The following is a 26,767-nucleotide window of genomic DNA, read 5'->3' as shown; positions in this document are numbered from 1 at the left end:
CCAACCTGGATTGTGATACATGTAGGGGGCAACAACATGGTGGACAGGGGACGCTTGGCCGTCAAGGAGGCCCTCCTGGCGGAATTCGCCTGGCTGGGGCACACGTTCCCGGCAGCCACAATTGTTTGGTCGGGCATGCTCTCCCGCAGGACATGGGGACCGGGAGTCCGGGTTAGATCTTTGAACGTTTCAGTGAGGAGACTGAATGGTGAACTGGCTAGGTTGTGCTCAGCTAAGGGCCGCTTGCGCTACATTCAGCACCGGTTGATCTCTGGAGAAGCAATGTACCACCATGATGGGGTACACCTGTCGGACTTAGGAACAGACACATTCATAAGCGAACTTTGGGCATTTATTGCGAACGCAGGTGGGGAGGGTGTCAGACCTGAGGGCCTTGGCCACCCTTGTGGCGGAGTACAGACCTGCGAGCAATAAACAGTGATTGAGGGGAGGCCGCCTGGCGGACTCCATAGGCCAGCTCTGAGGGGGGATATGGTGAGCTCTCCGCGGGGAGGAAGTCACCACCGGCTGGGGAGGCTAGGGCGACAGATTTCGAGCCTCCCGGGCGTCCCAGGGCAGCCGGGTGGTAGAGGGGTGGGCCCTGGTAAGGACGGACAAGGAACGGCGGGCCTACCACTCCAAGGGGCAGGTGCACGGCACCTGGCGTAGGATACCCCGGCGCGAGATGCGAACCAGATGGTGCTCCTCCCTTAGGGCTGGGGGAACAGGAAAAGTACATGTGTTGTTTTAAAAATGGATTTATGAATATCAATATGCATTGTGTATGCTTGTCATGTTTATTCAAATGTGGAGAATTAAACATGGCCTTTTTTACCCCACCAAAATCTCCTGGTTATGAAAGATATAAATGTGGGGTACTGCATGTTGGTATCGTATGGAGGGTGGAGGGTGGCGGGGGCAGATCTGGAGGGTACGGGTCCTATGCCAAGCGACGAGCTTCACGAGGCGCGCCCTTAGGACACGTCCCCTCCGGCCCCCGCCCCCAGTGGTAGCAGGGGGGCGGCTGGGCGGCCAATGGCGGACGGCCGCCACCCCCCCTTTACATTTGTCGATCACCTCCGGGTCGCGGCTGACGCACATCCGGTGTTGGCGGGGGGCGGAGACCTCGGGCCTATGTAAGGTCAAGATCCCCTGACCGAGGTCTCTGTTCCCGTCGCCACTACTGGACTGTGTGGGCCCCGCTGCTGACCCTTGGACTTCAGGCCAAAGCTTCCTTTAAACTCCCACCCACCCGTCCCTGAGTTTTGTGGTTTGAGGGAATGTTGTTGCGGAGTACAGACCTGCGAGCAATAAACAGTGATTGAGGGGAGGCCGCCTGGCGGACTCCATAGGCCAGCTCTGAGGGGGGATATGGTGAGCTCTCCGCGGGGAGGAAGTCACCACCGGCTGGGGAGGCTAGGGCAACAGATTTCGAGCCTCCCGGGCGTCCCAGGGCAGCCGGGTGGTAGAGGGGTGGGCCCTGGTAAGGACGGACAAGGAACGGCGGGCCTACCACTCCAAGGGGCAGGTGCACGGCACCTGGCGTAGGATACCCCGGCGCGAGATGCGAACCAGATGGTGCTCCTCCCTTAGGGCTGGGGGAACAGGAAAAGTACATGTGTTGTTTTAAAAATGGATTTATGAATATCAATATGCATTGTGTATGCTTGTCATGTTTATTCAAATGTGGAGAATTAAACATGGCCTTTTTTACCCCACCAAAATCTCCTGGTTATTAAAGATATAAATGTGGGGTACTGCATGTTGGTATCGTATGGAGGGTGGTCTGGAGGGTACGGGTCCTATAAGCCTAACTAAACAATAGTGCACTCTCTCTATCGAAAATCCTTAGATCTTAGAAATCCTTTTTTTGGACAATATCCAGAAATACAGGTCCTAGAGACCAGATAGAATACAGTTGAAATCAAACCAGACCAGGCGCGCACTCTTGGAGAATACCACAAGATGCCACGGAACAAAGTGCAAGATGCTAAGTTCAGGAATCCAGAGCAGAATAGCAGCAAGAGAGGTCGTTGTGTACAGACTACAGTTATTTTAAAGTGCTTCTGTAAGTGTCAAAATACGAATTCAGCCACTGCCACGGTACCTTTCAATTCCCAAGTCGCAAATGTCAGGGGGGCTGCCCAGCCCAGCCTCTTCCGGCCTTCTAACAGGCGCAGACAGCACCCCTTTAAGCCTGGCTAAACAAGTCTACCTTCACTCTTATCGAAAGTCCACATAACCCTTAAAAACCCCTTTTAAGTATAACCAGATGTGCAATTCCTAAAAACAAGATAAACTACAAAGTAAAATACAGTTGGATTCGAGGTAGGAGCACCACAGGATGCCACGCTACAAAGTGCAAAGTGCTTGGTTCAGAGTCCGGATAGGATAGCAGAAAAGAAGAGGGTCGTGGTGTGCAAACTGCAATTTCATTAAGGTGCTTCCATAAATGTCAATAAATAAAATGGCCACTGCCACAGGCCACTGCCACAGTACCTTTCAGTTAATTCCAAGATCGGAAATGTCAGAGGGATTGCCCAGCCCGCCCTCTTCCAGCCTCTGACGGGCACGCCCTTGGCCCAGGCTTTGCCCGCGCGCGTCCCACGCTCCGGCACCCTCTGATGACGTCCTCAGTGTGTGCCCCCACTGTGCCTGCTGGTAGTTGATGTCAATAGCAGCACTCGCATGGCCGTTTCCCTCACGGCGGTGCGGTGTGCTGCGGCTAGGCGTTGGACTCCCAGGAAAGCAGGTAGGGTCTGGGCAAGAAAGTGCTGGGTAGAGCCGTTTCCCTCATGGCGGTCAAACCAAAGATCGGCACGTCCACATCAACAGAGGAGCAGGAAAGGATATTACATTCCCACCATTTGCCTTTTCTCTACTACATTCAAATTCTAATGATGGGCAAACATATCTCCATCCATCTACATGCATGAGATAGAGGAGAAACTGACAGCTGGAAAAAAGGGTTTGAGAAATAAGAAATTACACAGTCAATGAGGTGAAATAATGAAAAGTTACTTGAAATAGCAAATTCAAGAAAGGGTACATAGAAGGAAGTTAGGAGCACGAAATTAGGAATAATTGACAATTTGAATGAGGAGGGGAGGAAGGAAATAAAAACAAATGTCTTCATGATCACTGGAAAAACACAATTCCAGTCATTTTGCACAGAGCAAAAAAAGGGTAAACACCCATAACCACTGATTTTTACACTTTTTCTAAACATTCGAAAACACTGAAAAAACCCTTCCGCTATTCACAACAAATAGAAACTGCAAACAGGGAAGTATAGATGTATCTAAAGTAGGAAACAGAACATAACACAATCACTTACACAAAGCAACATAACATCAGAATTAAACATAATAGGACATAACACCAAAAAACACTCAAAACGGAAACCCACACAACATAGTACAACACAAATTCGTTTTGCAATAAAACTCACAAAACACATCATCTCAAAAAGCAGGTCATCGCCACCACAGCAAACTGCAGTACAGCAAATATGCACAAATATTCTTGACAACCATTACTACTTCCAGAACTTTACTTTCATAAAACATTGGTAAAAGGTGTTTGCAAAAAAGTATTTCCTTACTTACAACTAAGGGATAAAAATGCTCTGGCAAAAAATCTTTTCTGCAAAACAAAAGAGGTTTGGTTCAACCTCTCCTTTAGATTCATCCAAGTAACCTTTGGGGGTATTTTATTTGGAGTGATTTAGTAGCAAGAAATCACTGTGCCTTAAACCAAATGCTATCATGCCTGTAGACACCTCCAAGAACCGATTCGGGCCCCAGAACTAGCTGGTAATGACTCCATTAAATATAGTGGAAACACGGCATTGCTTTCCCATCACTTGTCACTTTTGGGTGACTTCTTTCTATGCGCTCGATATAGATGTTGAAGACAAATTATTCCTTCCCTCTTTTCCTCGTAGCTGTCTTTTGTGGTCGCCTGACTGATCCGTGGCCTTTTGCTGCTTTTTCGGACCATGACCTGACAGTCATTATTTTGTCTTTTATCTTCATCTTTTTGTTCTTTTTTGACGAGGCCAGCCAGGCTTGACACTCGCTTTCTAGAGATGCTATCCATTACACTGTGAGCGCGTCTGGCTGCCGTACTGTAGGCCAAGTGTCAACAGAAGGTGAAGCAGGGAATCAGCCGCAATCTACAGCTAATTACCCTGCCTAGAAGTTAATTAAATACTCATTAGGAGCAGCAGGGTAGCTCCTAATTAAACGTGTCTAATAACAGCACTCTGACATACGCTGACACCGGGAATTCCTGCAGGATTTAAATAATTGTACAAAGGGCAACAATGCTTGTCACATCATGGGGTGCAGGATAGCCCCGCGGACGAACATTTATCTGTATTTTTCTTCACTAATCTGCCACACATTGCGCTCTTCAAGAGTGTTTAATTTACACGCCTTCTAATTTCAGTGTCTTGGGTCGTTTACAAAGTAATTGAGCGTTTTTCGGCACTAATGAATTATAATAAATGCAACCCAACCTGGTTAAGTAGGCACATGTGGTATCTGTTCACCATGTAAATAATTCGAATATGTATGCAATGGTGAGTTATTGTACATTTTTTGTTTATATTTACCTAGGAAATTCTATTTGAAAACAAAGTTTAAGGGGCGTTAAAAGTTACAATGCAAAAGCTAAAAGCCACCGAAATTCCCACATTTATAGTAAGGTATGCATGTGAAAACTTGTGCCCGCTATGGCTTGCTCATGATCTCACAGGTATATCTCTAAAGACATCTCAAATTACATCATTGATGACACCAGCACAGACATCTCAAATAATAACTTTGATGACATCTCTAATATGATTACAAATGACATCAACCATGACCACAAGGTTTGGAGGGAGCAGGGGTGGGTGAGGCGTATGGCCAAAGACCATAGCCCGCGCCGAGTTCAATATTTGCGCAACAGAAGAACATGCGGAGACTTTTATATTGACTCACAATTTAAGGATTCAATGAGAAGAATGAGAGAGTACCATACAGAGCTAAAGGCAGTGAGCAGCTGTTACAGTCAATTGACATGCGCACAGCCGTGATTAATAAAAATCATTACAAACAGAGATAAAAATACTTTGGGTTGTGCAGGAACTTGATTATACAAATGTGATCTGTCTAATATCGCATCTTTAAATAACAAAACATGTAATACATTGTGTTGAGAATGATATAAAAGTACATTGTGATTCGATTCCGTATTTCACTCCAGTCACAGAAGACTTCACTTCAAATTGATGATAACATGTTCTCAATGAAGCGACCTACACTACCCCAAATTTTAAAATTAATACTTAAGAATACCATAGTTGAAGTGCAATAGTTAAAGTGAACTTGTGCAGTGTCTTACATCTAGCAGCAATAGTGAAAGTGCACTTGATTATACTAATTTGATATGTCTCACATCGCATCTTTAAATGACAAAACACATATGATATATTGTGTTGAAACTAATATAAGGGCACATTATAAATCGGTTCCGTATTTCCCACCAGTCACAAAAGACATCACTCCAAATGAATGTAAAATGTTCTCAAATATACTACCTGACTATCCCAAAATTTTAAATTCACACTTAAAAATATCATAATTAAAGTGCAATAGTTAAAGTGTACCTCTTTAATGTCTTACATCTAGCGGCAATAGTTAAAGTGCACTTGTACAATGTCTTACATCTAGCAGCAATAGTTAAAGTGCACTTGTGCAATGTCTTACATCTAGCAGCATTCTGAAAAATGTATTTGAAAGAATACTTTCTCCTTGTTAAAACAGGCCCATAGTAAGCAAATAATTGTTTTGGTATTGGGATTTTACCCAATTACTGCGGGAAATTAAAATCTTTTAAAACTTCAGTTTCAGAGCCATACACAAAACTTCAAGAACAATTTATGGTATTACAATTTTCATTTAGCATTTTTAAGGCTAACAGCATTATCCAGTAAAACAAATCATTAATTATCTAGGCATGCTTCTAATGTCAGGTATCACACTCTGAGAATAGCTTTTTTTCTGCGATAAGGATGAACTTTACAAACTGTGAAATCAGGTGGGGCATGTTCCCAGAAAGACAAGTTATGATAGCTTGTCGACAGGTTCTCACCCCTAATTAGTTAAAGATCGATTTTAATAAAGCTTTCCTCTCTTCTAACAGATGAGGACAAGTGGATACAATATGCATAAAAATTTAATTATAAAAACAACATATCCTACAGCTGTTTGTGGGTCAACTTAGTTCCTATGTAGGGATTCCATCCTTTGTGGGGTATCTCCCAAATCGTAACAACACAAATCTGTATCTTAAAGTAGTGAATGAGTTAATAACTGACTAGTGGTGACTCTTTTTAGCAAACCCGTCCTTGTCCAGAAGAATCAATAGAAAACTAGCTGAGCGATTTATTGTCTGTTTAAACACCACTTTGCTCCTAGCTATAACTTCAAAGGGCGGAGACTTGAAATTGTTTAAAATATCCATTAAATAGGCTCTACAGCCCTTAGCATGGTCATAACTCATTATCTCTTGCCAACAATGGTTTGCAAGAGTTCCCTGGTCTGAACAGAAAAAAAAGCAGATTGCCTTATCAGAGTTTGTCTTTTCAGTCCAAATTCCAATCTGACATTGGCATGCCCGATATACCTTGGAACCCTAAAAACAGATTGAAAAACTTTTCTTTGTAGGTTATCAAGAGTTTTCCAGTCTTTACCTCGAAAAATCACTGAACCATATGCCAGAGAGGGAATCAGTTTTGCTTTCATTACCTTAAGTAAATGCTCATGGTTTGGACATGCCAACATATTTTTCAACTTTCTAAAAGCAAAAGATAAGGCTGTAGCTTTTGCTTTTTTATTAATAAAATGCTGCTTGAAAGACAATCTATCATCAAATGTAATACCGAATTATATATAGAATTTCACAGTTTCAATATATAACCCATTCATCTTCAATACTTTATTATCTAATTTTGTACGACCAATCGTCATTATTTTTGTCTTCTTGGTATTCATTTGTAAACCATTGACAGATATATAGTTATTAAATGAATCAACTAATCTTCTTAGACCTATAGCAGTGTGACTTAACTGTATGGTATCATCTGCATACTACTGGGTGGCCACAAACGGACATTTTACTAAGGGAGCAGCATGCCTGCGGTGGCTGGTGGGTGTTTCCTGGGGAGTTTGGGAAGAGGGGGAGGGGGGAAGTGGGGTTGTGGGTGGCATTCGCATGAGGAATACCACTGGGGTGCCCACTTTGGGAGGAGCTCGGTGACATACGCAGCCAGACACGGGGAGGGGAGGTGGACTAGCAAGCAGACCTACCTGTTGCCTATCTGATGGAAGGCTCGATGCTGAGAGGGGAAGGATAACCTTACTAAAATGAGCGGGGGGGACCTGTACTGGACTTTAATTGAACTGCCTGATCATTTGTTGTGCCCACCGGGCTGTTTTTCCTATGATGTCACCTTGAAAAATCAATAAAAATCTGTTTAGAAAAAAAAGAAAAATGGTATCATCTGCATACTGTAAGTATTTAATATCTTGTCCTGAGAAGGTAGGTGAGTGGGCATTGACTTTTTTAAGATTTAACAGTAATTCGGCCGTGAAAAGATTAACAAGGCATGGTGCCAAGACGCAACCTTGTTTAAGACCACTATTAGTTTCAAATCCACCAGTTGTACATCTACCGTTTCCTACATTAAACCTGGACCCATGTATTCGTGTATAGCAATTTGATCATGTTGAGCAATTGTTTTGATATAACCCACGCTGATAAATTATCCCAAAGTAAATTACGGGGGACAGAATCAGAAGCGGCCTTAAGGTCAGCGAAATAAATATATAGCTTTTGCTTTTTATATTTTGCTCTTTTGGCCAATAAAGTCAGTAAGGTCAAGTTCGTGGACGTGATTTGCCCCTTCAAAAAACGGTTTGGAATATCGGAATAAGATCTTCTTTTGCGGCCCATTCTTCCAAGTCATTCAGCAGACAGCTTGAGAATACTTTTGTCTCCAAGACTGTTAGAGCAATCATCCTATAATTTGCTGGATTATTTTGTGGGCCATATTTATAGATTGGCTGTATTATACTTGCCTGCCATGACTCTAGGACCATTTGTTTTAATTATGTCATTAAACAAGGGTGTAAAAATCTCTGACCAAAGGTCTATCTTTGCTTTAAAGATTGAATTGCGTATTCTGTTGGGGCCTGGTGCACCATTCGATCTGGTCCTGCTTATTGCCATTTGTACTTGTTCTATTTGCCATATCTCATTGACTTGTGGCTCAAATTTAATGTGATACTGATCATTCTTAGTGTTCCACCATCTTTACTGCTCAACGATCTTGACTTTTGATGAACGATGTTATTGTTAAAAGTTATATCTGAAGAGGCCCCATATAGGTTAAAAATAAAAGACGCTCAACATGATTCGGAGATATTAGCACTGTTTGCTCTTTTACTACTGATTTCAAGATTATTTATTATATCCCAGAATACTTTCAATTTTTTTGTTTTGCAGGCAAAGTGCAGCGTAGTCCATACTCCTTCATAGTACTGATGTTTGGCTTTCCATGGTTCATTTTTACATGAATTTCCGAGACATTTTAGTTTGCGAAATTACAACGTTTTTAGGGCTCCATTAGTTTTTTTTATAAATGGCCCTTATCACTTTGTTAAGTTCTCCTATTTGATGAAGTAACCTATTTGTATGCCATCCTGACATGTTTAGGCCTCGTAATGGACCCTCTTAATGTAGTTGAAGAAGGAAAGGGATCCAAAAGGGAAGCACACAGACATGGCCAAATATCTACCGTTGACTTCCCTTGTCTTTTCTCAATTAGCACCTTAGCAATTGCAGGTTCTAAAAATTCCCATTTTTCTATCTGGTTTCTCAAGTCCCACACTAGCCTTTTCAGGCTGAAAGTCATTGACCCAGTTTGCAGAGATCTTGCATTGGGCAGGTGGAAACTGTTAATACCATAGAGATTGTTTGTGGATTATGGTCACTTTCTATCCTGGGGATCACTTGATAATTGTGAAAAGAGGATGTCAGCTGCTTTAAAATTATGGAATAATCAATAATGGAGAGTTGACGTGACTTTTTGAATGTAGGTACACTCTTATTGGAATTTTGAGCGTCTTTCTGTAGTAACATAAGATTATATTTGTTGAGCTGAGAACGACACATCTGTTTGAGAGCTCTGCTTGGTTTATTACCACTTTTTTTGGCAAGCAAGTTCATATTAAAGTCTCCTGAGATGATTAACATAGTGCCTGGATATTCGTGATACAAGATTTTGACTTCTTCCCAGAGTACGGTAAATTGGGATGTTTTGACAGAGCTTTTGGTACTCAGATAAACATTTTTAAATATTATTGGATGTTTAAAGTCTATTTTAATACACAGAAGCCACACTAGTTGACAGTCGATTTCATAATGTTTGATATCCAGGGTCAATGACACATAAGTAGATAAGCCACCACTTACGCAACCAAAGGCAGACGTGCGGGATGGGAAATTAGAATACTCATGATATCCAATGAGGGGTTCTTTATTCATATTCCATGATTCCTGAAACATTAAAACATCAAAATCCCTTAAAAATGTTACTGTGTCTTGGTCCTCTATTAGGGTTTTAAGGCTGTTGGTGTTCCAAGAGCAAATGTTAAAAGGTTTTATTTCATTGGCTGAAAATTTTAAGCATCATTCATGCATTCCAGTCTTCCCTTTTGTGCGCATTTTTGGAAGCCAGGTGCAGTCATCACTAAGTGCTGTATTTCTTTAACTCCTCACAAACTCGAGAACCCGAGTTGCAGCTTGTAACTTTGATCCCGGATGACAGATCCGAATTAAATAGTGGACCTATGGCTCCTTTTAAAACTCTGGTATGACCTACTGATATTATGGTTGTGGTGGAATTTATTGTAGCAGGGCTCTTTATTGGGGGCTTCGGAATCAATAAAGTTGCGTATTGATTTTCGTTGCATTTCCTTAATTTGATGCCCTATTTCTCAAATTGTAAACTGTTTTCTAGAATTTTAAAAATGGTCTCATCACATAGCCAAGTTGTAAAAGACACCTCTTTAGTAGGATTATTAGGATCTTGTTTGAATTCAACCGAATCTAAAACTTCCGATGTTAAGTCCTTAAGTTCTGGGATTGAGTTCAGCAATTTCAGAATATTGCCACGATTCAGAATATCCTGAGGGCCCCTTGAAGGCAAATATTAATTTCATAGAGGAGACAGGATACTTGTTATTCACTGACTTCCCTTTTTTATGTCACCACTGGTCCCAGGTGAAAGCTGCCTGCCTTGAGTGTTCCTATCACCTGGTCCTGTGCCTTCCACATCAGGTGGATCTGAAGATACCGGAAATTTTATGTTGGTTTAAATATTTCCCCTGAGGCAACATTGTTGACACGCTTCCCACTGACCACATTTTGCACTGCACTCTCCCAGTCACAACTTCGTCGTTGTGACAAAACGTTTCCTATCACTTGAGAATTAGATGCTTCAGTTAGTTGTGACATTATAGGTTCATGAGCTCCATCAACGGGAAAAGAGGACGCAGCTAATCCATTTGGACATGGAGTTAGCCTAGCCGTTGTTTCAAACCAATGAGATTTGAAAGTTTAAAAAATATAATACATTTCTTTTGAATTAGGATTATAAGCGGGATAGTGTTTATAGATTTCGTTCATTTCTTTGTTTTGTTCTGGGCTTTTCTTCATCTTTTTCTTGCTCTTTTGTTTAATCCTTTTTGTATTGTATTAGAGGTTGGGACCAGGTTAAAGGTGGCTTGGGAAGCAATGACATCTGATACTGATGATTGCTCAAAGGGCTTGTTTCCTTCCATCGAATCTTGAAGTTTCTGTGGGATGCTTTGTATATTGTAACACACTAGCCCCAGTTCTTCGAGAGCAAGGACTGCTGATGATGAAGCCAGACACCTGGTGGTGTGTGAGGACCAACCTTCACTTTTCGTGAGATGCCAGCATCTTCAATTAGGATCCAGTAAAGTTTCGGTCACAAACCCAGGAGCAGCTTCTTTTGTGTATTCATATTAGGTTGGAGGCCTGCTTGCTCTGAGTACCCTGCGCCTCTAGATCCCTCCCCTAGGAGTCCCTAGAGTTAGTGTGTTACATGGTTTGTACAGGTGATGGCTGTGGGAACAAATAAAAGGGTACACATACTTATATGTTTTCTCTGTATTGGCATTATTAGCCAGACAATGAAGGGGCCTTGAATACAAGGAATAGCCCCCTACCATACACCGTTGTCCACCCCAATTTTGTGTGACGTTTCTACCCTACCCTGTGCCAAAAATGGAAAATGAACTCATGTTCGATGAAGCAACAATTGCAGAAATACTTAGAGCACCCTCTCTGCTAGCAGAAATAGTTGTTGCCCAGACGGTAAAACATTTGGATGAATGGGATGTCCTCTCCGCAAACAAGAAGGAACAAATCCGCACTGCCTTTAATGGTGCATTTATGACCAAATACCTCCGGAAAAATGCGGCACCGCGAGGCCTAATAGTCACCAATGAACTGGGACTTTTCCTGAACAACAAAGAATTCCGCAAAAATTGGTCATGCATTGCATGGAAATGCAATAAGGATTGCTAATGCTAACCATTAACATGGCCAGACAACTAGCCGATGCTTTACACATTGAAATACAACAAAGTGAAATTAGGCTGAAAACGATGGTGCATATTTCCATCTTTAAGAAAAAACTTGAGGAAATCAATACCGATCACTCCCAATACAAAAGAATACTTGACTCAATCTAAACTCACCAAACAAAAAAAAGATGTACAGACTTTCAGCCAAGAAACAGTCTACCCATACATCACAGATGAACATTATGGAAAACCACAACCCCAACCTATAGGAAGAAGATAACAATGGTTTAGACCCACAACGCAGAACTGGACCTTCAGCTCTGGAGACGAGAGGAGTGGCAGCAATAGAAATAGTGATGAAAGCACTGGACGCACCCAGGGGAGACAATTCCCGAACTTCCAAAAGCCACCAATGCAGCCTCCGATGCACCCATTTGGCTATTAGCAACAGCCCTAAAACCCACCCAGTTTTCCATTTCAACAAGGCCCACTACCTTTTTTATACAGGGGCAGAGGCAGGGGAGGAGGAAGACAAAAAAAATCAAAACATAATGCCTGAGTACAATGGGAGGATCAGACACCCAACGTAGTTGTCACATGGAGCAAAGGGAAAGAAAAAGAACCAACCACCAATACAGTCAATTTAAGCAATCACACACTATCGACAGATGAGGAGTCTGTCCTCTCCAAGGGGCTGGGGTTTGTCCCAACCCCCAGAAATGATCCTTTTACCCTTAACACCAAATTAGCACAGTTTTTTGAAAAATCAAACTCAGAAGCTACTTCGAAAACTCAAGCACTGAAACTTGTGACTCAGTCAACACTGGACTGAGGAAGCAGTTCACTTTTGTGCAACCTACAAAGTCAGTCCCATTCCATGTGCTGGCCTTTGAACAGGTGTTACTGAAGGAAATAGAGACAATTGACATCAAGAAAATTAAAAGCTTTCAGAACCTGAATAAAGGCGAGAGAAAAGCACTCATGGACTTGAAGTAAAACACTGAACTTGTCATTAAGCCAGCGGACAAGGGCAGCGCAATTGTTGTCATGAATAAAGCCATGTATCATGAAGAATGCATCCAATTACTATCAGATGCAAACTGCTATGAAGTTTACCGCACCGATCCTACCCCAAGACTTGTGAACAGAATCAGGAGTATGGTGGAAGAGGGCCTGACGAACAATTGGATTACTAAACATGAGGCTGAGATTTTGCTGGGTGATACTCCACGCAAGAGTTCTGCCTCCTACCTGAGAGACACAAAATATGTCCTTTGCCGCCTCAGAGACCTTGAGATCAATTCAGCTGAAGATCTTTTCATCACTATGGACATAGAGGCATTATACACCAGGGTACCACAGAGATGCACCCTAGGCGTGGTGGTACATATTCTGCTAGACAGAGATTGGAAGTTTATAGCACCAAGAGATTTCATCATGGAGTGAGTAGAGTTGTCTCTTACCACAAATTTCTTTGAGTATGAAGATACAAGGTATCATCAGATCAGAGACACTTTCATGAGGAGCACCTTTGCTCCCAGCATGGCGTGCCTCTATGTACACCAATCGAAGTGGACTTCATCTTCCACCAAGACAATCCCTAATGTGGTGCAATTAAAAATCTGACAGCGATACATAGATGACATCATTATCGTTTGGCATGGAAACCAAGAAGAAGCGGAGGACTTCATGAGATGGGTCGATACGAGAGACAAACACCTGAAATTTACACACTTGATCAGCAGAGAACAGGCAATTTTTCTGGACCCAGTTAGAAACATGACAACAGACGGGATCCAAACTAAAGTTCACACCAAGAGCACAGACAAAAACAGTTAACTACTGTTTGAGTGCTTTCACCCTAGGTTGTTACAACAAAATTTACCAGTAGGTCAATTCCTCAGGATCTGGAGGAATTGCTCCAGTACGGAAACCTATGAGGAACAGGCTGAAACATTGGAGAAGAAACTGCTTGAACGATACTACCCCAGAAAGATGATCCGGAAAGCAAGGAAGGGAGCTAGAAAAAACAACTAGGGGGCTCTACTTGAGGACCAGGAAAAGAAAGAGATCAAGAGAATAGTATGTGTCACCACATATACTCCAGTATCGAACAAAGTACAAAATATTGTACAAAAACACTGGCATATCCTGAATGGGGCAAAAAATAGTGGGCCCCCCACTGTTCATTTTCAAATGAAACAGAAGTATACATGATGAACTGGTCCATGCCAAAGCACCTCTTCCAAAGAATCAGGACCCAACCACACTGTGGGGCCATCAAAGACCAGTTGGACACTACCCATTCGGAGGTTGTGTGGCATGCTCCTTCACCAGTAGAACGAAAGCGGTTGATATAAAAACTAAGAAACCATGGATACTAAAAAACTTTAGCAATTGTAACAGTGAAAATGTTGTCTATCTATTGACATGCCCTTGTATTTTTGATGTATGTAATGTATCAATGAACACAGAAGTACCATCAGATGCACGAAGCCAAACACAAAGTTGACTAGGCACTACTTAGAACACATAACAAAAACAAAAAGACTGTCACTGGTCTAAAACTATCACAAGGGCGTAGAGAAAGGCTCTGTGTCTACTTGTGGAGTGTATACAACAAAGAGGAAATGAATCTCATCAGCCCACCCAAATGGCAGAGCATCATCATCTGGGATTACTGTAAAGATGGTCCGGATAAGGAGACACACCTGTTGGTATTGTGTGCTTCTCCAATCCGCCGGAACCACCAGTGATGGATCATACCAAAAAGCCTATTGTGGTTGTAATGGTGTGGGATATTGATTGCAGTGAAAAATTGTAAAAAAAATCAAAAGTGCAATATAAAATTAACTACCATGATATAAAGGGAAACTTTCTTGGGAAGATATCATGGTATCAATATTAAAATAAGTGTATGACAGTATGAAATTATAACTGCAAGTTCAACATGGTATTTGGTCAACATGTTTCAGCCATTGTAGGATTCACTCACCTACCAGGCTTTCGTCAGGACCTCAGGAACACTACTGCAATAGGGGAAAAAATAAACCAATGTGCAACAGAAATTATTAACACATATCACAGGAAAGCCAACATCCTACCGTGCGTAGAATTTCATACGGGGGATGTCAGGTTCACAAATATTGAGGATTCTTTCCTAAAAAGGAGTATACACAAATACATACTAGTAATAAACAGGTAGGACAAAGACATAATCAGTAATTGCGCCACATGTTATCATAGCTAAAACGTCATGCTAGTGATAGATTTGATATACTTTGAACTTTGGTTTTACTCACCCAATTAATCTTGGGAGAAAGCCTCACCTCTCCTGACCACTTCTCAGGAATTGGAGGCCCCGCTCTACGGTGAATAAAAAACATAATGGATGCCTAATTAGGTCAAACCCAACAAGTCTTTTCACTCAAAATTAACTAACCCAGGTATTGGTTCTGAGAATTGCAAGGGGCAGCACCCTGGAGGGCCACCATAAGACTATGACTTAGGTATTATCATCATCCAACATTGGCAATATGCTGGTAAAGTAGTGCACTCGGTGTAGAACTGCACAGAAAGAGACAAAAACCATCTTCATTAGAAGACTTAGTGAGCAGGAACGTAATGGCACCACTCAGCATTGAGGAGTAAACCCAGCAAAGGGTATGCGGTGGAGAAAGAGCCCTGCTGGGTGCGCTGCCTCACCTGTCTGTCTGTACCTCTGGCCTGTTTCTAAGCCAAGGGGGAGGTACCGACATGGAGCAGTGAGGGGGCTTTTAAGGACCAAAATAACCAATAGGAAAGCATTTACGGACCACGCATATGTCGGACTGCAGAGAGCACTCTGTTTTCAAAATTACAACATATCCTCTTTGCGTGAGTAGAAATGCGGCGGACCAGAGAGGAGCATGTGAATAGACTCGCAGGTAAAACTTGCCTGCTGCGGACCAGGAAGGGCGCTGTAAGCGATTCCCGGTGTACATGCGCCGCCAATAAAGTTCCACCTATTGGGCAGATACAACGGTGTTTGTATATCTCCTGACGTGAGCAATTATGGGGAGTGGCGAACCAGGAGGGAAGCTGTTGCCATAAAGAACTGCGCAGACGCCTGTTCGCCCCAATCAGCACTGTTTATTAAGGCCAATCAGATAGTTAGACGCCTAAGCAAAACAAACAGGCAATTCGGAAAACGCGCCCATGCGCAGTACCGTTTTCCACTAATCAGAATGCGGCTCGAACAAAGCGTCACCGCAGCGGACCAAGATAAGGCAAACCCAACCAAACACGTCTGCGCCTATATCGGCCCTGATGTCACCACACAAAAAGTCATGCCCATACGCAGACAATGTTGATAGTGAGGTACCACATCGACTCAAGATCAAGAATGAACTACACCATTCGGATGCGGCTCGTACGTCCAGATAGAGCAGACACCCTAGCGAGGAACAGAGCCTCGCAAGGGTCAAATACAACTGGGACAGATGCCTGAAAAAGATCGAAGTGCCGACATCAGCAGCTCTACATAGTAAAAAAAGAGGTTCACACGCCGACCCAGCGTCAAAACACATGGTCACTGGTGTGTTGACGCCAGTCATGCGCGGATCCGCGGTTACAAGGTGCTTAGTACAGTGTCTAGGGAGGGCTATATCAACCCTCCTGTCTCTAGGGTTGACCCACTAAAAGAAGTACTTTCAGAGAGTAGAGAGAGGGATACACAAAAGCGTAGACCATCTGTGAGTCAGTAGAGAGGAACAAATGATCCAGGTAGTTATCAACCAAGACCGGTGTCATAATTAAGAAACACAAAGAGTCCACTGCACAGGAAGTATCCAGTTACAGGAAGTGCCATGGGGGATACCAGGTGGTGAAAGAAAAGGACCATATGGCAATCGTCAGGAGCGGGAGCATTGGTGGACCTCGACCGCAACTTCAGATTCTACAAACTAAGTAGGTCCAGAAACGTGAGGTGCCCTTAAGGACCCTACAAGCATGTGCTAGTTAGGAAATCTGGAAAAGGAGATGTAATGTGTCAGTACTATATCCAGACGATGATTGTTGTATATGTAGTACATGTAAATGTAGTAATCTGGTTCAGGTTAGATGGACACCAATGGGATATCATCGTTGAGGCCATCTGTTTCACTCCTCAGTTTGTAGATCCATTTTTATTCTCTGAGGAAGAGGTACCTCGAGACATCTCTCACATAGGAAGGTACAAAGGGCTGCTCTAAGACTGTCCAACTCATTTCCTCTGCCTTATGTTTCATTTGTAAGAAATGGTTGGTAAGTCGGGTAGCCTGTTTGTTGCACCGAATGGTGCTTTTATGCTTATTAATCCGTACTTTAACTTTCCTCGTAGTCATCCCTACATAACGCAGAGAACAGGGACACGTGATCAGGTATATCACCTTCTCGCTGTTGCAGGTGGTATGGTTCCTGAGGACCCAAGGTCTGGTGGTACCAATATCGATGATCAGACTCTTCTTTGTCTGTGGACATGCAGTACAAAGGCCACAAGGATAATGGCCCTGTACAGCTGGCATAATCCACAAGGTTTTTGTAGGTACTCTTTTGTTCCCTCCTTGTCTTGGTCTAGTGTGAACTAGACTGTCCCTTAGACTGGGTCCTCTCTTGAATGAAAATAAGGAAGTGGCAAAATATCTAAATATCTGATTACTACCCATCCGGTTACCCCCTATTTTTACATCCTGGCTAAAATACATAAAGTGCAGAGACCTCCTCCTGGACGCCCGATCATTTCGGGTATTGGCTCATTATTGTAACCTTTATCCACCTTCGTGGACTTTTTCTTGAGGCCGTTTGTAAGGAAGATGCCCACGTTTTTGCAAGATACCAAGGACGTCTTGCGGCTGCTTCCTGAGGCTGAATTCAACATCGAGACTGACTTTTTGGTCAGTTTCGATCTTGAATCCCTGTATACATGTATACCACAAGCTGAGACACTACAAGCAGTGAAGGGTCTACTTGAAGCTGGTGATTTGAACACTATCACCCCAGTCAATTTTATAATGGACTGTGCTTGTCTAGCCATGACCGAAAATTTCTTCGCTTTTGAAGAGAAAATGTATCTACAAACATCGGGGATCTCGATGGGTAGCATTTTTGCGCCATCGTTGGCTAACCTATATGTCCATATTTTTGAAGAAGAGGTTGTCCTGAACCACAGCAACCCATTTTTCCATCAGGTGTTGCTGTGGAAACGCTACATCGATGACATTCTTCTTATCTGGCGTGGGGAACGAGAGACCATCCTGGATTTTCAAATCTGGCTTAATAGCAAAAATCCCTATTTAAAATTCACTGTTGATTGCAACAAAGAAGAACTACCTTTTCTGGACATCTTAATCTTCCCCGTGGATGAAAGACTAGGGAGTAGATTGTACCGCAAACCCATGGCCAGAAACTCCGTTCTGACCTTCACCACTCACCATCCTAAATCCTTGCTTGAGAACTTACCAATGGGGCAGTTTCTGAGGGTCCGTAGGAATTGCTCGGCCAACTCTGATTTTGATTTTTACGCTAGGGATCTAGCTTCAAAACTGCGACTGCGGAATTATCCACAACGCATGATCAAGAGAGCTCATAAGCGAGCCTCTAATAATAACCGCGACGCCCTGTTGTGCCCTCCTTTTGAAAAACCGCCATTGGATAGATTGACTTTTGTCACGACTTTCAGCACTCTTTCTAATAGAGTACAAAAAACCGTGAGAAGAAACTGAAAGATCTTGAACATTGCAGGAACTGATATTGCCACTTCCTTATTTTCATTCAAGAGAGGACCCAGTCTAAGGGACAGTCTAGTTCACACTAGACCAAGACAAGGAGGGAACAAAAGAGTACCTACAAACACCTTGTGGAATCTGCCAGCTGTACAGGGCCATTATTCTTGTGGCCTTTGTACTGCATGTCCACAGACAAAGAAGACTCTGACCATCGATATTGGTACCACCAGACCTTAGGTCCTCAGGAACTATACCAACTGTAACAGCGAGAAGGTGATATACGTGTTCACGTGTCCCTGTTCCCTGAGTTATGTAGGGATGACTACGAGGAAAGTTAAAGTACGGATTGGTGAGCATAAAATCACCATTCGGTGCAACAAACAGGCTACCCGACTTACCAACTATTTCCTACAAATGAAACATAAGGCAGAGGAAATGAGTTGGACAGTCTTAGATCAGCCCTTTGTACCTTCCTATGTGAGAGATGTCTTGAGGTACCTCTTCCTCAGAGAACAAAAATGGAGCTACAAACTGAGGAGTGACACAGATGGCCTCAACGATGATATCCCGTTGGTGTCCATCTAACCTGAACCAGATTACTACATTTACATGTACTACATATACAACAATCATCGTCTGGATATAGTACTAACACATTACATCTCCTTTTCCAGCTTTACTACCTAGCACATGCTTGTAGGGTCTTTAAGGGCACCTCTCGTTTCTGGACCTACTTAGTTTGTAGAATCTGAAGTTGCGGTCGAGGTCCATCAATGCCCCCACTCCTGACGATTGCCATATGGTCCTTTTCTTTCACCACCTGGTATGCCCCATGGCACTTCCTGTACCTGGATACTTCCTGTGCAGTGGACTCTTTGTGTTTCTTAATTATGACACCGTCTTGGTTGATAACTACCTGGATCATTTGTTCCTCTCTACTGACTCACAGATGGACTACGCTTTTGTGTATCCCTCTCTCTGAAAGTACTTCTTTTAGTGGGTCAACCCTAGAGACAGGCGGGTTGATATAGCCCCTCCCTAGACACTGTACTAAGCCCCTTGTAACCATGTGTTCGCGCATGACTGGCGTCAACACACATTAGTGACCATGTGTTTTGACGCTGGGTCGGCGTGTGAACCCCTTTTTTTCACTATGTAGAGCTGCCGATGTCGGCACTTTGATCTTTTTCAGGCATCTGTCCCACTTGGATTTGACCCTTGCGAGGCTCTGTTCCTTGATAGGGTGTCTGCTCTATCTGGACGTGCGAGTCGCATCCGAATGGTGTAGTTCGTTCTTGATCTTGAGTCGATGTGGTGCCTCACTATCAACATTGTGTGCGTATGGGCATGACTTTTTGTGTGGTGACATCAGGGCCGATATAGGCGCAGACGTGTTTGGTTGGGTTTGCCTTATCTTGGTCCGCTGCGGTGACGCTTTGTTCGAGCCGCACTCTGATTAGTGGAAAACGGTACTGCGCATGGGCGCGTTTTCCGCATTGCCTGTTTGTTTTGCTTAGGCGTCTAACTATCTGATTGGCCTTAATAAACAGTGCTGATTGGAGCGAACAGTCGTCTGCGCAGTTCTTTATGGCTACAGCTTCCCTCCTGGGTCGCCACTCCCCATAATTGTTCACGTCAGGAGATATACAAACACCGTTGTATCTGCCCAATTGGTGTAACTTTATTGGCGGTGCATGCGCACCGGGAATCGTTTACAGCGCCCTTCCTGGTCCGCAGCAGGCAAGTTTTACCTGCGAGTCTATACACATGCTCCTCTCAGGTCCGCTGCATTTCTACTCACGCAAAGAGGATATGTTGTAATTTTGAAAACAGAGTGCTCTCTGCAGTCCGACATATGCGTGGTCCGTAAATGCTTTCCTATTGGCTATTTTGGTCCTTAAAAGCCCCCTCACTGCTCCATGTCGGTACCTCCCCCTCGGCTTAGGAACAGGCCAGAGGTTCCGACGGACAGGTGAGGCAGCGCATCCAGCAGGGCTCTTTCTCCACCGCATACCCTTTGCTGGGTTTACTCCTCAATGCTGAGTGGTGCCATTACGTTCCTGCTCACTCAGTCTTCTAATGAAGATGTTTTTTGTATCTTTCTGTGTAGTTCTACACCGACTGTCTACTTTACCAACATATTGCCAATGTTGGATGATGATAATACCTGAGTCATAGTCTTATGGTGGCCCTCCAGGGTGCTGCCCCTTGCAATTCTCGGGACCAATACCTGGGTTAGTTAATTTCGAGTGAAAAGACTAGTTGGGTTTGACCTAATTAGCCATCCATTATGTTTTTTATTCACCATAGAGCGGGACTCCAATTCCTGAGCAGTGGCCAGGAGAGGTGAGGCTTTCTCCCAAGATTAATTGGGTGAGTAAAACCAAAGTTCAAATTATATCAAATCTATCACTAGAATGACTTTTTAGCTATGATAACATGTGGCGCAATTACTGATTGTGTCTTTGTCCTACCTGTTTATTACTAGTATTTATTAGTGTATTCTCCTTTTTAGGAAAGAATCCTCAATATTTGTGAACCAGACATCCCCCGTATGAAATTCTACGCACGGTAGGATGTTGGGTATCATGTGATATGTATTAATAATTTCTGTTGCACATTGGTTTATTTTTTCCCCTATTGCAGTAGTGTTCCTGAGGTCCTGACGAAAGCCTGGTAGGTGAGTGAATCCTACAATGGCTGAAACATGTTGTCCAAATACCATCTTGAACTGGCAGTTATAATTTCATACTGTCATACACTCATTTTATTATTGACACCATGATATCTTCCCAATAAAGTTTTCCTTGATATCATGGTAGTTAATTTTATATTGCACTTTTGATTTTTTTCACAGTTTTTCACTGCAATCAATATCCCACACCGTTACAACCACGATAGGCTTTTTGTATGATCCATCACTGGTGGTTCCGGCGGATTGGAAAAGCACACAATACCAACAGGTGTGTCTCCTTATCCGGACCATCTTTACAGTAATCCCGGATGATGATGCTCTGCCATTTGGGTGGGCTGATGGGATTCATTTCCTCTTTGTTGTATACTCTCCACAAGTAGACACAGAGCCTTTCTCTTTGCCCTTGTGATAGTTTTAGACCAGTGACAGTCTTTTTGTTTTTGTTATATGTTGAGCGGGGGTTCAGTCTGTCTTCCTGGTCTTTAAAGATATTGTTTCCCCTTAGACCCTCCTCCAACCATTTGTTACGACTACTTAGAAAACAACCACAAAGATACAGATTTGAAATAGGTAGTGCTAGAGATAATCAAAAAAACAGGCCCAGATATCCCTCCACATCAGAGAACAACGTTGGGTCTATTGTCTACGCACAGGAGACACAGGACTGGATGACGAGATACCTTGGCTCCAGATGGGGAAATAATACAACCAGTTGGGAATTGGGGAATTCTCTTTTTTGACCTCTTCCTTTCGCCTCCCCTTACCCTGTCCACTTTCACCCGAATGTGGACAATTGTAAATCTGACACAATGCAGTCTTAACAGTGTGCCGCCAAACCTGTAGCAACCTTGAACTTTATTAATTTGTTGAAATTGCTTGTTTTGTTAAACTGAGTAACAACAACGTGATGCGATACCCCTGCACCTGCGCATTCCCTTGACTGTAATCCCACACTGAAACATATGCGTGCCATTATGATAGACCTTCTAGCTTGAATCAGTCATGATATCCCATCTCATGATAATAAAGCCCAAATACTCCCATAAGTCTAATAATATACATCAGTAAGATGTTATGGGCAGAATACGCACATGTAATCCCAAGCCCAGCATGCTCCATACTGTAACAAATACATCACCTACGCAGAGCTATATGAGGCCCGGCATTATCAATTTTTGATTTAGGTAAACTTTATTTAACCCCTTCGGTGCTCGTGATGAGACCAGCTCATCATGAGTCACGGTGGAGCTAGGCACTTGACAAGCTGGTCTCGTCATAACAGCGCCACTACACCCACGTGCGATTAATTCCCCGCCTGTGTGGGCTAATTAATCAGTGGGCGGGGTCGTGACGAGACCAGCTCGTCATGAGCACAGCTCCACCGTGACTCATGATGAGCTGGTCTCGTCATGAGCATAGCGCTCCCCCCTGCCCCCGCACCGTGGGGGAATTATCCCCGCAGCGAAGGTGTTAACAGCATCTCAGTAAACTAGCAAGCATGCCCCACACTGCATGCGGCCGTAGCGCCCAATGTGTGTTTTTCTTTGTGCCCTGCACATAATGTAACATTTTTGAGTCCAACATGTAACTTTATTTAACGTCAATACCATGGACAAGCAAGCACGCCCCAAGCAACAAACGGCATCTTCACTTTGAGCTTTGTTTTTAACTTAGCTTAACTATATTTAACTGCATCACTGTGGGCAATCACAAAGGTTTAGTCCATTCCGCACGGAGAAATGGCTGACGCAGAAGTCAGGCGCATTGCTAATTAAAACTGAGGCATCCACACGGCACTGGAAGCCCATGCCATTACAGGTGTCCAGCCCTAATAATGACCCTATTTATCAGAACCGACTGACGCAGGGATCAGGCACATGGCCTGTAATTGTAACCAGCGCATCCCCCAGACACCAGATATCCCACAAGCATAGGTGTCCAATCGCAGCACAGATCATTATGTTTCCGGACGCGACTGACGCGAAAGTCAGCCGAGCGCCCTGTAAAGATTAGGGCATTCTCAAGACATTGGAACCCCTTTTTTCATTACGGACACACATGAAGTGCATTCCACAAATTCAATGAATTTGAGGCACTATATAAGCCAGATCTCTCCACTCTTTATTTAACTCCAGGGTGGAAAAGCAGACACATCTAGGTGCAAGGCGACAGACACACCTTGATATAGTAAGAGAGGGAATGATTGTATGAATGTGTATTCCCATCACTAAAAAAACATTTTTTTAGACGCTAACTTGCTTTGTGCTTATATCCATTTTCCAAAGTTTGACTACAGGGGTCTCTCCTTCACTCTCTTTCCATGGTGTGTACAGGAAACTACCATAGGGTCAGAATGTGAGCTTGTTCTTACATTAATTTTTAATGAAACTTTCTGTATTCTCAGTTGCAGTGACACGTGTTACACACAAATAGCCCCTATGTACTAAAGTCGTGCATGTGGGCAATTGCACACTCATGACTGAATATTTTGTTGGCAATCCTTTATCTTTCTTTTCACTTTTGTATAGAGGTTTATTGAAACTTTTCATGGGTAGAGTGTGACACAGGTAAAGCTACCAAGTGGTAACTTCACACTGAAATTTTGGTAAGAACGGAGCCCAACATATTTCTTTGTCCTGATGAATGCTGCTGGACCTTTGGGCCAAGAAGGCAGAAACATGTCGACAATATTAACCACTACGGTGAGGGGGTAATAATATGCCACCAATTTCACTGTTCTTGAAATTTAATGCAATATAATTGCCTTCCTGAATAAATGTAATTCGGTAATTATACTGGTTTTTAAAAACCTCACTCACTATCATGGTCCCCCACTTAGGGGCCGATTAGGATGGCGGACGGACTTGCGTCCGTCCGCCATCCCAGAGGTGGAGGGACCGTCCGCATGGGCTGCGGCGGTCCCTCCATGCAAATTAGGATGTGACCGCCACCCTGGCGGTCACATCCTGGATATTTAACATTGCGGCGGGTGCTGCTTCAAGCAGCACCCGCCGCAATGTTAAAAGTGCATGTTTTACATTTACATGCACAAAGCGGCAGGCACCGTGCGGTGCCTGCCGCTTTGTGCATGTAAATACTGGGGGGTACCATAGGTACCCCCCATGTGCACCCCCACCCGCCTACACCCTGGGGGCCCGCAATGGGCCCCCAAAATCAAAAGTACACATGCTTTTCCACGGCGGAAAAACCGCCGCGGAAAAGCATGTTTACTAATGCATCCTAATTTGGCTGGCGGTGTCTGATAGACACTGCCAGCCAAATGAGAGCTTTTCCGCCGCGGTTGTAATCCGACCGCGGCGGAAAAGCAGCGGACAGAAACCAAGACCCACCAGCCATCGTAATGCGGCGGTGGGTCTTTGGTGACTCCGCAGAGGATTTTCCGCCTCCTCCGGGCCGGCGGTGGCTTCCGCCGGCCCGGAGGAGGCGGAAAATCCTCCATCCTAATCGGCCCCTTAGTCTTCAAAGTGCCTCTCTGTCTCCAGGTGAAGGCCCGCTCTCTATCAAACCTAGTATTTAAAGTGCGAGGACTGTCGATGATGAAGCATGACACCTGAAGGTGTGCGAGGACAGTCTTTCACTTTTTGTGACAAGCCAGCATCTTCACTTAGGATCCAGTAAAGTTTTGGTCACAAACTCAGGAGCTTTTTTTTGTGTATTCATGCTTTGTATAATCTTTTTCCTTGCTGACTGATTTTCACTTTCTCCTTCCTTATAGATAAGAGTATGTTCTGTTGCTGGTCTTTACGGTTGTGAGAGCCTTTCATGTTTGTTATAGATTTTCTTCGGATCCCGATTTTTCCAGTGAATTCGTAGCTTGAATTGGGGTTCCCACAGTTAAAACTTTAGTGTCTGGATGGTGACCATGATCTTGTTCAATTAAGCCTGCTTTGTCTTCAACAATTCTATCCGACATTGCCTTGACCTCTGCCACCATAGACCTTACTATAATTCCGACCGATCTGGACGCACAAGCCGCACTGGCCACACACCAGCCACCTCCACGTGGACAGAAGGGACCGTGGCTCTAACTACTGCCTGCTCAACTGCTGAGTTGATAAGCTATGTGACGCTTTGCTGTGGAGCGCAGTACCAGAGCGGTCAGGGTGGGGCAGGGCAGCGCAGCACTCCCGAGGTTGATTTCTCCACTGATTCTCCACAGTCTGCCTCCACCTGTGCCTTGGTTGGGTATTGCCCTAAGCTCCGGCCTCTGAGTTCCACGCTCCAGCTGCTGCCTCTGCTACCTCCGCCTTCGTCACACATACGTATGCCTTTGTCACACGCCTGGTCGGAATGGTTCAATCAGGCCTCAGCCACTAGCAGCTAGCTAAATTGTAACAATATTAGCCTGGATGGGTGCAGGATGTGGGCAAAGGTTACAATTTGCCTACAGGCTGACTGTGCTTCCTGAAGGGCTATGTGACCAGGGCTGGACTGAGAATAGAAAGTGGGCCATTGCTATTTTATCAGACCGGCCCCTGGGAAGGGGGGTTGGGCAAAGGTGCAAGTGTGATGCACTGCTGCTTAACTAAACCAGCCCCTAGCACTGCTGCTTTTGTTACTGGGGACTGATATTGCAGCACTCCTGCAAAACTGGCCCGCAGTAATAAAAACATAACCCCACTGCTCCAAAACCAGCCTTCCACCCTTCCAGGCTCCTCCGGAAATGCCTGATACCCGCTACAGCCTGTCTGGCCCTGTCTGTGACCCAGCAATTTTGTCTTTCACACTTATCGTTATACTTTTTTGTCATAAGCATCAACTGCACAAATCACTTAATCATGTTCAATTTTTAAATAGATATAGATATAAATATGAATCCACATCTTGTACTTTCTTATTGTGCACATACTCTGCACCATGCCTCATTCAAAGGCTCTCCGCAACTGCCTTTAGGTCAAGGTCAAAATATCTTTATTCGACTTATTTACAAGTCATACAAAGTATTTAAAAAACATTTCATGCACAGATTTAAAACATTTCATATGTATTGACATTTACACTAGAAAGCCCTTTTCGCTGGAGTGAGTCTAGGTATACAAAAAAAAAAAAAAAAATGGGACAAATTTAAATTCTTTTTTATCCTTGCAGCCGCTACCAAGAAATTGGCCATGCAGAAAGTAGAGTGTATGTTGGATAAGGATTGTAGAAAGAGCAGAGCCGGCCTTACTTGTGTAAAGCCACTCGCCTTCAAGAGTGGTACCAAGTGTTTTTTCCTTGGCTCTGCGTAAAACCGACAAAACATGACAAAGTGCATGGTATCTTGCACTGCAAGATCATCACAGCTGCATGGGGTTGCTAGTTCCGGTTTTTCCCATTTGTTAAAAGTGCCTAGATAAAAGTGTAACAAGTTAAACCTCAGTTTGGTCAAAAGGAACCTGTGAAACGGGATTGTAACGCAACCAAGGTAAGGTGCCAGGGAGGGAGAGTAATGGCACCTCACTGCTGGTTTCATTAGTTCCTTCTCTTCACGAAGCGCTCTTGCCCTTTCCATAAAATTGGTCTTGACCAAATCAACATCCTGTGCCTTAATGTCTTGGGGGGAGCTGAAGAGCTCTGGTCGTCCCAAATCTAAAAACGCCTTCTGCAAATAGGCCAGCCACGGGATCTTTTTGGAGTGGTCCAGTGATAAAACATCCAGCAAG

This window comes from Lissotriton helveticus, chromosome 8, assembly GCF_964261635.1.
Source record: "Lissotriton helveticus chromosome 8, aLisHel1.1, whole genome shotgun sequence".
NCBI classification, from domain to species: domain Eukaryota; kingdom Metazoa; phylum Chordata; class Amphibia; order Caudata; family Salamandridae; genus Lissotriton; species Lissotriton helveticus.
Note: the sequence above shows the minus strand (reverse complement) of the source record.